The sequence below is a fragment of the Aedes albopictus genome, chromosome 3, assembly GCF_035046485.1.
Source record: "Aedes albopictus strain Foshan chromosome 3, AalbF5, whole genome shotgun sequence".
NCBI classification, from domain to species: Eukaryota; Metazoa; Arthropoda; class Insecta; order Diptera; family Culicidae; genus Aedes; species Aedes albopictus.
The window spans coordinates 198,425,825-198,440,212 of record NC_085138.1 but is presented as its reverse complement, the minus strand read 5'-3'; the positions used below and the strand labels follow the sequence as shown (position 1 = coordinate 198,440,212).

Here is a 14,388-nt window from a genome sequence, read left to right as displayed (position 1 = left end):
TCTGGGCATAGTGTATCATTGTGCTTGCCTCACAGCATACTAATTCATGCAATGGCTGGCAAAAAAAACCCTCCAATTAATAACTGTGGAAGTGCTCAAAGAACACTAAGTTGGAGAGGCAGGCCAAGTTCCAGTGGAAACGTAGAACCATACAAAATAAGAAGAAGAAGAAGAAGAAGAAGAAGAAGAAGAAGAAGAAGAAGAAGAAGAAGAAGAAGATGAAGAAGAAGAAGAAGAAGAAAGAAGAAAGAAGAGAAGAAGAAGAAGAAGAGAAGAAGAAGAAGAAGAAGAAGAAGAAGAAGAAGAAGAAGAAGAAGAAGAAGAAGAAGAGAAGAAGAAGAAGAGAAGAAGAAGAAGAAGAGAAGAAGAAGAAGAAGAAAGAAGAAGAAGAAGAAGAAGAAGAAGAAGAAGAAGAAGAAGAAGAAGAAGAAGAAGAAGAAGAAGAAGAAGAGAAGAAGAAGAAGAAGAAGAAGAAGAAGAAGAAGAAGAAGAAGAAGAAGAAGAAGAAGAAGAAGAAGAAGAAGAAGAAGAAGAAGAAGAAGAAAGAAGATGAAGAAGAAGAAGAAGAAGAAGAAGAAGAAGAAGAAGAAGAAGAAGAAGAAGAAGAAGAAGAAGAAGAAGAAGAAGAAGAAGAAGAAGAAGAAGAAGAAGAAGAAGAAGAAGAAGAAGAAGAAGAAGAAGAAGAAGAAGAAGAAGAAGAAGAAGAAGAAGAAGAAGAAGAAGAAGAAGAAGAAGAAGAAGAAGAAGAAGAAAAGAAGAAGAAGAAGAAGAGAAGAAGAAGAAGGTCGCAAATATCCGATTTTTGAATTTTTTCCTTTGGTCCCCCTTGGGGAAGAAGGTCCGCAAATTTTCAATTTTTCTTCGAATTTTTCCCTTTGGTCCCCCCTTGGGGGAAGTGGGTCCGCAATTTCCAAATTTTTGAATTTTTCACTTTGGACCCCCTTGGGAGAAGAGGGTTCGCAAATTTCAATTTTTTTTTAATTTCCCTTTGGTCCCCCTTGGGAGAAGAAGGTCCGCAAATTTCCGATTTTTGAATTTTTTCCTTTGGTCCCCCCTTGGGGGAAGAAGGTCCGCAAATTTTCAATTTTTCTTCGAATTTTTCCCTTTGGTCCCCCCTTGGGGGAAGTGGGTCCGCAAATTTCCAAATTTTTGAATTTTTCACTTTGGTCCCCCCTTGGGAGAAGAGGGTTCGCAAATTTTCAATTTTTTTTTAAATTTCCCTTTGGTCCCCGATTGGGGGAAGAAGGTCCGCAAATTTCCGATTTTTTGAATTTTTTCCTTTGGTCCCCCCTTGGGGGAAGAAGGTCCGCAAATTTTCAATTTTTCTTCGAATTTTTCCCTTTGGTCCCCCTTGGGAGAAGAGGGTTCGCAAATTTTCAATTTTTTTTTTAAATTTCCCTTTGGTCCCCCATTGGGGGAAGAAGGTCCGCAAATTTCCGATTTTTTGAATTTTTTCCTTTGGTCCCCCCTTGGGGGAAGAAGGTCCGCAAATTTTCAATTATTCTTCGAATTTTTCCCTTTGGTCCCCCCTTGGGGGAAGTGGGTCCGCAAATTTCCAAATTTTTGAATTTTTCACTTTGGTCCCCCCTTGGGAGAAGAGGGTTCGCAAATTTTCAATTTTTTTTTTAAATTTCCCTTTGGTCCCCCATTGGGGAAGAAGGTCCGCAAATTTCCGATTTTTTGAATTTTTTTCCTTTGGTCCCCCCTTGGGGGAAGAAGGTCCGCAAATTTTCAATTTTTCTTCGAATTTTTCCCTTTGGTCCCCCCTTGGGGGAAGTGGGTCCGCAAATTTCCAAATTTTTGAATTTTTTCACTTTGGTTTCCCCTTGGGGAAGAAGGTCCGCAAATTTCCGATTTTTTGAATTTTTTCCTTTGGTCTCCCCTTGGGGGAAGAGGGTCCGCAAATTTTCAATTTTTCTTCGAATTTTTCCTTTTGGTCCCACCTTGGGGAAGTGGGTCCGCAAATTTCCAAATTTTGAATTTTTCACTTTGGTCCCCCCCTTGGGAGAAGAGGGTTCGCAAATTTCAATTTTTTTTTAAATTTCCCTTTGGTCCCCCATTGGGGGAAGAAGGTCCGCAAATTTCCGATTTTTTGAATTTTTTTCCTTTGGTCCCCCCCTTGGGGGAAGTGGGTCGCAAATTTCCAAATTTTTGGATTTTTCACTTTGGTCCCCTCTTGGGAGAAGAGGGTTCGCAAATTTCCGATTTTTGAATTTTTTCCTTTGGTCCCCCCTTGGGGGAAGAAGGTCCGCAAATTTTCAATTTTTCTTCGAATTTTTCCCTTGGTCCCCCCTTGGGGGAAGTGGGTCCGCAAATTTCCAAATTTTTGAATTTTTCACTTTGGTCCCCCCTTGGGAGAAGAGGGTTCGCAAATTTTCAATTTTTTTTTAAATTTCCCTTTGGTCCCCCATTGGGGAAGAAGGTCCGCAAATTTCCGATTTTTTGAATTTTTTCCCTTTGGTCCCCCCTTGGGGAAGAAGGTCGCAAATTTTTCAATTTTCTTCGAATTTTTCCCTTTGGTCCCCCCTTGGGGGAAGTGGGTCCGCAAATTTCCAAATTTTTGAATTTTTTACTTTGGTCCCCCCTTGGGAGAAGAGGGTTGCAAATTTTCAATTTTTTTTTAAATTTCCCTTTGGTCCCCCATTGGGGGAAGAAGGTCCGCAAATTTCCGATTTTTTGAATTTTTTCCTTTGGTCCCCCCTTGGGGGAAGAAGGTCCGCAAATTTTCAATTTTTCTTCGAATTTTTCCCTTTGGTCCCCCCTTGGGAGAAGAGGGTTCGCAAATTTTCAATTTTTTTTTTAAATTTCCCTTTGGTCCCCCATTGGGGGAAGAAGGTCCGCAAATTTCCGATTTTTTGAATGTTTTCCTTTGGTCCCCCCTTGGGGGAAGAAGGTCCGCAAATTTTCAATTTTTCTTCGAATTTTTCCCTTTGGTCCCCCCTTGGGGGAAGTGGGTCCGCAAATTTCAAATTTTTGAATTTTTCACTTTGGTCCCCCCTTGGGAGAAGAGGGTTCGCAAATTTTCAATTTTTTTTTAAATTTCCCTTTGGTCCCCCATTGGGGGAAGAAGGTCCGCAAATTTCCGATTTTTTGAATTTTTTCCTTTTTGTCCCCCCTTGGGGGAAGAAGGTCCGCAAATTTTCAATTTTTCTTCGAATTTTTCCCTTTGGTCCCCCCTCGGGGGAAGTGGGTCCGCAAATTTCCAAATTTTTGAATTTTTCACTTTGGTCCCCCCCTTGGGAGAAGAGGGTTCGCAAATTTTCAATTTTTTTAAATTTCCTCTTGGAAGAAGAAGAAGAAGAAGAAGAAGAAGAAGAAGAAGAAGAAGAAGAAGAAGAAGAACAAGAAGAAGAGGAATAAGAAGAAAAGGAAAAGGAAGAGGAAGAGGAGGAAGAAGAAGAAGAAGAAGAAGAAGAAGAAGAAGAAGAAGAAGAAGAAGAAGAAGAACGTTCCATCGGCCATCGGGAGCATTTTGATGGACGGACGTGAGGTGATCCAAAGGTGGAAGCAACACTTTGATGAGGCACCTGGATGGTGGCGCAGGAACATTTAGTCAACAGCAAAAAATACTATTGTAGCGGAACTCATCAAGACGAACCCGAATAGTTTGGTCGGAAAAATAGTCCGGATTTGGGAAACCGAACAGCTAGGAGCGGATAGAAGCGGTCATACGCACAATCTACAAAAATATGACAAGTTGGAGTTTGAAAATTTCCGAGCGATCGAAACCGCTTTAAAAATATCGCCTATAAGTGCTATCCCAGATCATTTTCCGACATCTTTCACCTAAAGCGAATGAGTTTGTGTTGAGTTTCTAAGTCGGATTTATAAACGACCGCACAACAATGGACCAGATCTTCACCACGCGTCAAATCCTCCAAAAATGCCGTAAAATTAGTTTAAATTATTGTATTAATTTTGTAGAAAATAACAGGTCTCAAAGCACCACCTGTTCATCGACTTCAAGATAGCCGGCGTACAATAGTATCGATAGCACAGAACTATGGAAAATAATGGACGAGAGCAGCTTAGACTGATCAACGCGATAATCCGGGCGATTTATCTAGTTCGTACGAATCTCGTCGGGGACTACGACAAGCATGTCTGCCTGTTCAATATTGCCTTGGAAGATGTGTGCGACGAGCCAGGCGTGACAGCCGGGCAAGATTTTCACAGAATTCGGCAAATTTGTCTGTTTTGTGGACGAAATGGATATTATTACTAGAGCATTTGGAACGGCGGTAGAGCTGTATAACCCCCCTGAAATGTGAAGCAGCAAAGGTGGAACTGATGGTGAACGCCTCAAAAAAAAAAGTACATTGCTGGTTGGAGAAGCTACGAATAAAATATCAAGCTTAGACAGCAGTGTTACGATAGACGGGGATACTTTCGAGGTGATGGAGAACTTCGTCTATCTCGGATCCTTATTACCGGCAAAAAAAAAAAACAACGTTGCCGTGAAATACGAAAGCGCATCATTAGTGGAAGTAAGGTTACTATGACACAGTCCCCCCATTGGGGGAAGAAGGTCCGCAAATTTCCGATTTTTTGAATTTTTTCCTTTGGTCCCCCCTTGGGGGAAGTGGGTCCGCCAAATTTCCAAATATTTGGATTTTTCACTTTGGTCCCCTCTTGGGAGAAGAGGGTTCGCAAATTTCCGATTTTTGAATTTTTTCCTTTGGTCCCCCCTTGGGGGAAGAAGGTCCGCAAATTTTCAATTTTTCTTCGAATTTTTCCCTTTGGTCCCCCCTTGGGGGAAGTGGGTCCGCAAATTTCCAAATTTTTGAATTTTTCACTTTGGTCCCCCCTTGGGAGAAGAGGGTTCGCAAATTTTCAATTTTTTTTTAAATTTCCCTTTGGTCCCCCCATTGGGGGAAGAAGGTCCGCAAATTTCCGATTTTTTGAATTTTTTCCTTTGGTCCCCCCTTGGGGGAAGAAGGTCCGCAAATTTTCAATTTTTCTTCGAATTTTTCCCTTTGGTCCCCCCTTGGGGGAAGTGGGTCCGCAAATTTCCAAATTTTTGAATTTTTCACTTTGGTCCCCCCTTGGGAGAAGAGGGTTGCAAATTTTCAATTTTTTTTTAAATTTCCCTTTGGTCCCCCATTGGGGGAAGAAGGTCCGCAAATTTCCGATTTTTTGAATTTTTTCCTTTGGTCCCCCCTTGGGGGGAAGAAGGTCCGCAAATTTTCAATTTTTCTTCGAATTTTTCCCTTTGGTCCCCCCTTGGGAGAAGAGGGTTTGCAAATTTTCAATTTTTTTTTTAAATTTCCCTTTGGTCCCCCATTGGGGGAAGAAGGTCCGCAAATTTCCGATTTTTTGAATGTTTTCCTTTGGTCCCCCCTTGGGGGAAGAAGGTCCGCAAATTTTCAATTTTTCTTCGAATTTTTCCCTTTGGTCCCCCCTTGGGGGAAGTGGGTCCGCAAATTTCCAAATTTTTGAATTTTTCACTTTGGTCCCCCTTGGGAGAAGAGGGTTCGCAAATTTTCAATTTTTTTTTTAAATTTCCCTTTGGTCCCCCATTGGGGAAGAAGGTCCGCAAATTTCCGATTTTTTGAATTTTTTCCTTTTGTCCCCCCTTGGGGGAAGAAGGTCCGCAAATTTTCAATTTTTCTTCGAATTTTTCCCTTTGGTCCCCCCTCGGGGGAAGTGGGTCCGCAAATTTCCAAATTTTTGAATTTTTCACTTTGGTCCCCCCTTGGGAGAAGAGGGTTCGCAAATTTTCAATTTTTTTTAAATTTCCTCTTGGAAGAAGAAGAAGAAGAAGAAGAAGAAGAAGAAGAACAAGAAGAAGAGGAATAAGAAGAAAAGGAAAAGGAAGAGGAAGAGGAAGAAGAAGAAGAAGAAGAAGAAGAAGAAGAAGAAGAACGTTCCATCGGCCATCGGGAGCATTTTGATGGACGGACGTGAGGTGATCCAAAGGTGGAAGCAACACTTTGATGAGCACCTGGATGGTGGCGCAGGAACATTTAGTCAACAGCAAAAAATACTATTGTAGCGGAACTCATCAAGACGAACCCGAATAGTTTGGTCGGAAAAAATAGTCGGATTTGGGAAACCGAACAGCTAGGAGCGGATAGAAGCGGTCATACGCACAATCTACAAAAATATGACAAGTTGGAGTTTGAAAATTTCCGAGCGATCGAACCGCTTTAAAAATATCGCCTATAAAGTGCTATCCCAGATCATTTTCCGACATCTTTCACCTAAAGCGAATGAGTTTGTGTTGAGTTTCTAAGTCGGATTTATAAACGACCGCACAACAATGGACCAGATCTTCACCACGCGTCAAATCCTCCAAAAATGCCGTAAAAATCAGGTCTCAAAGCACCACCTGTTCATCGACTTCAAGATAGCCGGCGTACAATAGTATCGATAGCACAGAACTATGGAAAATAATGGACGAGAGCAGCTTAGACTGATCAACGCGATAATCCGGGCGATTTATCTAGTTCGTACGAATCTCGTCGGGGACTACGACAAGCATGTCTGCTGTTCAATATTGCCTTGGAAGATGTGTGCGACGAGCCAGGCGTGACAGCCGGCAAGATTTTCACAGAATTCGGCAAATTTGTCTGTTTGTGGACGAAATGGATATTATTACTAGAGCATTTGGAACGGCGGTAGAGCTGTATAACCCCCCTGAAATGTGAAGCAGCAAAGGTGGAACTGATGGTGAACGCCTCAAAAAAAAAAGTACATGCTGGTTGAGAAGCTACGAATAAAATATCAAGCTTAGACAGCAGTGTTACGATAGACGGGGATACTTTCGAGGTGATGGAGAACTCGTCTATCTCGGATCCTTATTACCGGCAAAAAAAAAACAACGTTGCCGTGAAATACGAAAGCGCATCATTAATGGAAGTAAGGTTAACTATGACACAGTCAAAGTCTTCCCCCTTGGAGAAGAGGGTTCGCAAATTTTCAATTTTTTTTTTAATTTCCCTTTGGTCCCCCATTGGGGGAAGAATGTCCGCAAATTTCCGATTTTTTGAATTTTTTCCTTTGATCCCCCCTTGGGGGAAGAAGGTCCGCAAATTTTCAATTTTTCTTCCGAATTTTTCCCTTTGGCCCCCCCTTGGGGGAAGTGGGTCCGCAAATTTCCAAATTTTTGAATTTTTCACTTTGGTCCCCCCTTGGAGAAGAGGGTTCGCAAATTTTCAATTTTTTTTTAATTTCCCTTTGGTCCCCCATTGGGGGAAGAAGGTCCGCAAATTTCCGATTTTTTGAATTTTTTCCTTTGGTCCCCCCTTGGGGGAAGAAGGTCCGCAAATTTTCAATTTTTCTTCGAATTTTTCCCTTTGGTCCCCCCTTGGGGAAGTGGGTCCGCAAATTTCCAAATTTTTGAATTTTTCACTTTGGTCCCCTCTTGGGGGAAGAAGGTCCGCAAATTTCCGATTTTTGAATTTTTGCTTTGTCCCCCCTTGGGGGAAGAAGGTCCGCAAATTTTCAATTTTTCTTCGAATTTTTCCCTTTGGTCCCCCCTTGGGGAAGTGGTTCGCAAATTTCCAAATTTTTGAATTTTTCACTTTGGTCCCCCCTTGGGAGAAGAGGGTTCACAAATTTTCAATTTTTTTTTAATTTCCCTTTGGTCCCCCATTGGGGGAAGAAGGTCCGCAAATTTCCGATTTTTTGAATTTTTTCCTTTGGTCCCCCCTTGGGGGAAGAAGGTCCGCAAATTTTCAATTGGTCCGCAAATTTTCAATTTTTCTTCAAATTTTTCCCTTTTGGTCCCCCCTTGGGGGAAGTGGGTCCGCAAATTTCCAAATTTTTGAATTTTTCACTTTGGTCCCCCTTGGGAGAAGAGGGTTCGCAAATTTTCAATTTTTTTTTTAAATTTCCCTTTGGTTCCCCATTGGGGGTAAGAAGGTCCGCAAATTTCCGATTTTTTGAATTTTTTCTTTGGTCCCCCCTTTGGGGGAAGAAGGTCCGCAAATTTTCAATTTTTCTTCGAATTTTTCCCTTTGGTCCCCCCTTGGGGGAAGTGGGTCCGCAAATTTCCAAATTTTTGAATTTTTCACTTTGGTCCCCCCTTGGAGAAGAGGGTTCGCAAATTTTCAATTTTTTTTAAATTTCCCTTTGGTCCCCCATTGGGGAAAGAAGGTCCGCAAATTTCCGATTTTTTGAATTTTTTCACTTTGGTCCCCCCTTGGGAGAAGAGGGTTCGCAAATTTTCAATTTTTTTTTTTAAATTTCCCTTTGGTTCCCCATTGGGGGAAGTGGGTCCGCAAATTTCCAAATTTTTGGATTTTTCACTTTGGTCCCCTCTTGGAGAAGAGGGGTCGCAAATTTCCGATTTTTTGAATTTTTTCCTTTGGTCCCCCCTTGGGGGAAGAAGGTCCGCATATTTTCAATTTTTCTTCGAATTTTTCCCTTTGGTCCCCCCTTGGGGGAAGTGGGTCCGCAAATTTCCAAATTTTTTGAATTTTTCACTTTGGTTTCCCCTTGGGGAAGAAGGTCCGCAAATTTCCGATTTTTTGAATTTTTTCCTTTGGTCTCCCCTTGGGGGAAGAGGGTCCGCAAATTTTCAATTTTTCTTCGAATTTTCCCTTTGGTCCCCCTTGGGGGAAGTGGGTCCGCAAATTTCCAAATTTTTGAATTTTTCACTTTGGTCCCCCCTTGGGAGAAGAGGGTTCGCAAATTTTCAATTTTTTTTTTTAAATTTCCCTTTGGTCCCCCATTGGGGGAAGAAGGTCCGCAAATTTCCGATTTTTTGAATTTTTTCATTTGGTCCCCCCTTGGGGAAGAAGGTCCGCAAATTTTCAATTTTTCTTCGAATTTTTCCCTTTGGTCCCCCCTTGGGGGAAGTGGGTCCGCAAATTTCCAAATTTTGGATTTTTCACTTTGGTCCCCTCTTGGGAGAAGAGGGTTCGCAAATTTCCGATTTTTTGAATTTTTTCCTTTGGTCTCCCCTTGGGGGAAGAAGGTCCGCAATTTTCAATTTTTCTTCGAATTTTTCCCCCCCTTGGGGGAAGTGGGTCAGCAAATTTCCAAATTTTTGAATTTTTCACTTTGGTCCCCCCTTGGGAGAAGAGGGGTTCGCAAATTTTCAATTTTTTTTTAAATTTCCCTTTGGTCCCCCATTGGGGGAAGAAGGTCCGCAAATTTCCGATTTTTTGAATTTTTTCCTTTGGTCCCCCCTTGGGGGAAGAAGGTCCGCAAATTTTCAATTTTTCTTCGAATTTTTCCCTTTGGTCCCCCCTTGGGGGAAGTGGGTCCGCAAATTTCCAAATTTTTGGATTTTTCACTTTGGTCCCCTCTTGGGAGAAGAGGGTTCGCAAATTTCCGATTTTTTGAATTTTTTCCTTTGGTCCCCCCTTGGGGGAAGAAGGTCCGCAAATTTCAATTTTTCTTCGAATTTTTCCCTTTGGTCCCCCCTTGGGGGAAGTGGGTCCGCAAATTTCCAAATTTTTGAATTTTTCACTTGGTCCCCCCTTGGGAGAAGAGGGTTCGCAAATTTTCAATTTTTTTTTAAATTTCCCTTTGGTCCCCCATTGGGGAAGAAGGTCCGCAAATTTCCGATTTTTTGAATTTTTTCCTTTGGTCCCCCCTTGGGGGAAGAAGGTCCGCAAATTTTCAATTTTTCTTCGAATTTTTCCCTTTGGTCCCCCTTGGGGGAAGTGGGTCCGCAAATTACCAAATTTTTGAATTTTTCACTTTGGTCCCCTCTGGGAGAAGAGGGTTCGCAAATTTCCGATTTTTTGAATTTTTTCCTTTGGTCCCCCCTTGGGGAAGAAGGTCCGCAAATTTTCAATTTTTCTTCGAATTTTTCCCTTTGGTCCCCCCTTGGGGGAAGTGGGTCCGCAAATTTCCAAATTTTTGAATTTTTCACTTTGGTCCCCCCTTGGGAGAAGAGGGTTCACAAATTTTCAATTTTTTTTTTAATTTCCCTTTTGTCCCCCATTGGGGGGAAGAAGGTCCGCAAATTTCCGATTTTTTGAATTTTTCCTTTGGTCCCCCTTGGGGAAGAAGGTCCGCAAATTTTCAATTTTTCTTCGAATTTTTCCCTTTGGTCCCCCTTGGGGGAAGTGGGTCCGCAAATTTCCAAATTTTTGAATTTTTCACTTTGGTCCCCCTTGGGAGAAGAGGGTTCGCAAATTTTCATTTTTTTTTTAAATTTCCCTTTGGTCCCCCATTGGGGGAAGAAGGTCCGCAAATTTCCGATTTTTTGAATTTTTTCCTTTGGTCCCCCTTGGGGGAAGAAGGTCCGCAAATTTTCAATTTTTCTTCGAATTTTTCCCTTTGGTCCCCCCTTGGGAGAAGAGGGTTCGCAAATTTTCAATTTTTTTTTTTAAATTTCCCTTTGTCCCCCATTGGGGAAGAAGGTCCGCAAATTTCCGATTTTTTGATTTTTTCCTTTGGTCCCCCCTTGGGGGAAGAAGGTCCGCAAATTTTCAAATTTTTCTTCGAATTTTTCCCTTTGGTCCCCCCTTGGGGGAAGTGGGTCCGCAAATTTCCAAATTTTTGAATTTTTCACTTTGGTCCCCCCTTGGGAGAAGAGGGTTCGCAAATTTTCAATTTTTTTTTTAAATTCCCTTTGGTCCCCCATTGGGGGAAGAAGGTCCGCAAATTTCCGATTTTTTGAATTTTTTCCTTTTGTCCCCCCTTGGGGGAAGAAGGTCCGCAAATTTTCAATTTTTCTTCGAATTTTTCCCTTTGGTCCCCCCTTGGGGGAAGTGGGTCCGCAAATTTCCAAATTTTTGAATTTTTCACTTTGGTCCCCCCTTGGGAGAAGAGGGTTCGCAAATTTTCAATTTTTTTAAATTTCCTCTTGGAAGAAGAAGAAGAAGATGAAGAAGAAGAAGAAGAAGAAGAAGAAGAGGAATAAGAAGAAGAGGAAGAAGAAGAGGAAGAGGAAGAAGAAGAAGAAGAAGAAGAAGAAGAAGAAGAAGAAGAAGAAGAAGAAGAAGAAGAAGAAGAAGAAGAAGAAGAAGAAGAAGAAGAAGAACGTTCCAACGGCCATCGGGAGCATTTTGATGGACGGACGTGAGGTGATCCAAAGGTGGAAGCAACACTTTGATGAGCACCTGGATGGTGGCGCAGGAACATTTAGTCAACAGCAAAAAATACTATTGTAGCGGAACTCATCAAGACGAACCCGAATAGTTTGGTCGGAAAAAAATAGTCCGGATTTGGGAAACCGAACAGCTAGGAGCGGATAGAAGCGGTCATACGCACAATCTACAAAAATATGACAAGTTGGAGTTTGAAAATTTCCGAGCGATCGAACCGCTTTAAAAATATCGCCTATAAAGTGCTATCCCAGATCATTTTCCGACATCTTTCACGTAAAGCAAATGAGTTTGTGTTGAGTTTCCAAGTCGGATTTATAAACGGCCCGCACGACAATGGACCAGATCTTAACCGCGCGTCAAATCCTCCAAAAATGCCGTAAAAATCAGGTCTCAAAGCACCACCTGTTCATCGACTTCAAGATAGCACCGGCGTACAATAGTATCGATAGCACAGAACTATGGAAAATAATGGACGAGAGCAGCTTAGACTGATCAACGCGATAATCCGGGCGATTTATCTAGTTCGTACGAATCTCGTCGGGGACTACGACAAGCATGTCTGCTGTTCAATATTGCCTTGGAAGATGTGTGCGACGAGCCAGGCGTGACAGCCGGGCAAGATTTTCACAGAATTCGGCAAATTTGTCTGTTTTGTGGACGAAATGGATATTATTACTAGAGCATTTGAAACGGCGGTAGAGCTGTATAACCCCCCTGAAATGTGAAGCAGCAAAGGTGGAACTGATGGTGAACGCCTCAAAAAAAAAGTACATGCTGGTTGGAGAAGCTACGAATAAAATGTCAAGCTTAGACAGCAGTGTTACGATAGACGGGGATACTTTCGAGGTGATGGAGAACTTCGTCTATCTCGGATCCTTATTACCGGCAAAAAAAAACAATGTTGCCGTGAAATACGAAAGCGCATCATTAGTGGAAGTAAGGTTAACTATGACACAGTCAAAGTCTTCCCCCCTTGGGAGAAGAGGGTTCGCAAATTTTCAATTTTTTTTTTAAATTTCCCTTTGGTCCCCCATTGGGGGAAGAATGTCCGCAAATTTCCGATTTTTTGAATTTTTTCCTTTGATCCCCCCTTGGGGGAAGAAGGTCCGCAAATTTTCAATTTTTCTTCGAATTTTTCCCTTTGGTCCCCCCTTGGGGGAAGTGGGTCCGCAAATTTCCAAATTTTTGAATTTTTCACTTTGGTCCCCCCTTGGAGAAGAGGGTTTACAAATTTTCAATTTTTTTTTTAAATTTCCCTTTGGTCCCCCATTGGGGGAAGAAGGTCCGCAAATTTCCGATTTTTTGCCTTTGGTCCCCCCTTGGGGGAAGAAGGTCCGCAAATTTTCAATTTTTCTTCGAATTTTTCCCTTTGGTCCCCCCTTGGGGGAAGCGGGTCCGCAAATTTCCAAATTTTTGAATTTTTCACTTTGGTCCCCCCTTGGGAGAAGAGGGTTCGCAAATTTTCAATTTTTTTTTTAAATTTCCCTTTGGTCCCCCATTGGGGGAAGAAGGTCCGCAAATTTCCGATTTTTTGAATTTTTTCCTTTGGTCCCCCCTTGGGGGAAGAAGGTCCGCAAATTTTCAATTTTTCTTCGAATTTTTCCCTTTGGTCCCCCCTTGGGGGAAGTGGGTCCGCAAATTTCCAAATTTTTGAATTTTTCACTTTGGTCCCCCTTTGGGGGAAGAAGGTCCGCAAATTTCCGATTTTTTGAATTTTTTCCTTTGGTCCCCCCTTGGGGGAAGAAGGTCCGCAAATTTTCAATTTTTCTTCGAATTTTTCCCTTTGGTCCCCCCTTGGGGGAAGTGGGTCCGCAAATTTCCAAATTTTTGAATTTTTCACTTTGGTCCCCCCTTGGGAGAAGAGGGTTCACAAATTTTCAATTTTTTTTTAATTTCCCTTTGGTCCCCCATTGGGGGAAGAAGGTCCGCAAATTTCCGATTTTTTGAATTTTTTCCTTTGGTCCCCCCTTGGGGGAAGAAGGTCCGCAAATTTTCAATTTTTCTTCGAATTTTTCCCTTTGGTCCCCCCTTGGGGGAAGTGGGTCCGCAAATTTCCGAATTTTTGAATTTTTCACTTTGGTCCCCCCTTGGGGGAAGAAGGTCCGCAAATTTCCGATTTTTTGAATTTTTTCCTTTGGTCCCCCCTTGGGGGAAGAAGGTCCGCAAATTTTCAATTTTTCTTCGAATTTTTCCCTTTGGTCCCCCCTTGGGGGAAGTGGGTCCGCAAATTTCCAAATTTTTGAATTTTTCACTTTGGTCCCCCCTTGGGAGAAGAGGGTTCGCAGATTTTCAATTTTTTTTTAAATTTCCCTTTGGTCCCCCATTGGGGGAAGAAGGTCCGCAAATTTCCGATTTTTTGAATTTTTTCCTTTGGTCCCCCCTTGGGGGAAGAAGGTCCGCAAATTTCCGATTTTTGAATTTTTCACTTTGGTCCCCCCTTGGGAGAAGAGGGTTCGCAAATTTTCATTTTTTTTTTAATTTCCCTTTTGTCCCCCATTGGGGGAAGAATGTCCGCAAATTTCCGATTTTTTGAATTTTTTCCTTTGGTCCCCCCTTGGGGGAAGAAGGTCCGCAAATTTTCAATTTTTCTTCGAATTTTTCCCTTTGGTCCCCCTTGGGGGAAGTGGGTCCGCAAATTTCCAAATTTTTGAATTTTTCACTTTGGTCCCCTCTTGGGAGAAGAGGGTTCGCAAATTTCCGATTTTTTGAATTTTTTCCTTTGGTCCCCCCTTGGGGGAAGAAGGTCCGCAAATTTTCAATTTTTCTTCGAATTTTTCCCTTTGGTCCCCCCTTGGGGGAAGTGGGTCCGCAAATTACCAAATTTTTGAATTTTTCACTTTGGTCCCCCCTTGGGAGAAGAGGGTTCACAAATTTTCAATTTTTTTTTTAATTTCCCTTTGGTCCCCCATTGGGGGAAGAAGGTCCGCAAATTTCCGATTTTTTGAATTTTTTCCTTTGGTCCCCCCTTGGGGGAAGAAGGTCCGCAAATTTTCAATTTTTCTTCGAATTTTTTCCCTTTGGTCCCCCCTTGGGGGAAGTGGGTCCGCAAATTTCCAAATTTTTGAATTTTTCACTTTGGTCCCCCCTTGGGAGAAGAGGGTTCGCAAATTTTCAATTTTTGTTTTAAATTTCCCTTTGGTCCCCCATTGGGGGAAGAATGTCCGCAAATTTCCGATTTTTTGAATTTTTTCCTTTGGTCCCCCCTTGGGGGAAGAAGGTCCGCAAATTTTCAATTTTTCTTCGAATTTTTCCCTTTGGTCCCCCCTTGGGGGAAGTGGGTCCGCAAATTTCCAAATTTTTGAATTTTTCACTTTGGTCCCCTCTTGGGAGAAGAGGGTTCGCAAATTTCCGATTTTTTGAATTTTTTCCTTTGGTC

General features: G+C 42.2%; 1 protein-coding gene and 1 pseudogene across 1 annotated transcript in view; one reads left to right on the top strand and one right to left on the bottom strand.

The window, feature by feature from the left end:
* LOC109406883 (uncharacterized) overlaps positions 1–14,388 on the bottom strand; it is a 106,201-nt gene that overhangs the window by 86,045 nt on the left and 5,768 nt on the right. The gene's annotated exons all lie outside the window — the stretch shown is intronic.
* On the top strand, positions 384–5,907 carry LOC134290529 (cilia- and flagella-associated protein 251-like; annotated as a pseudogene).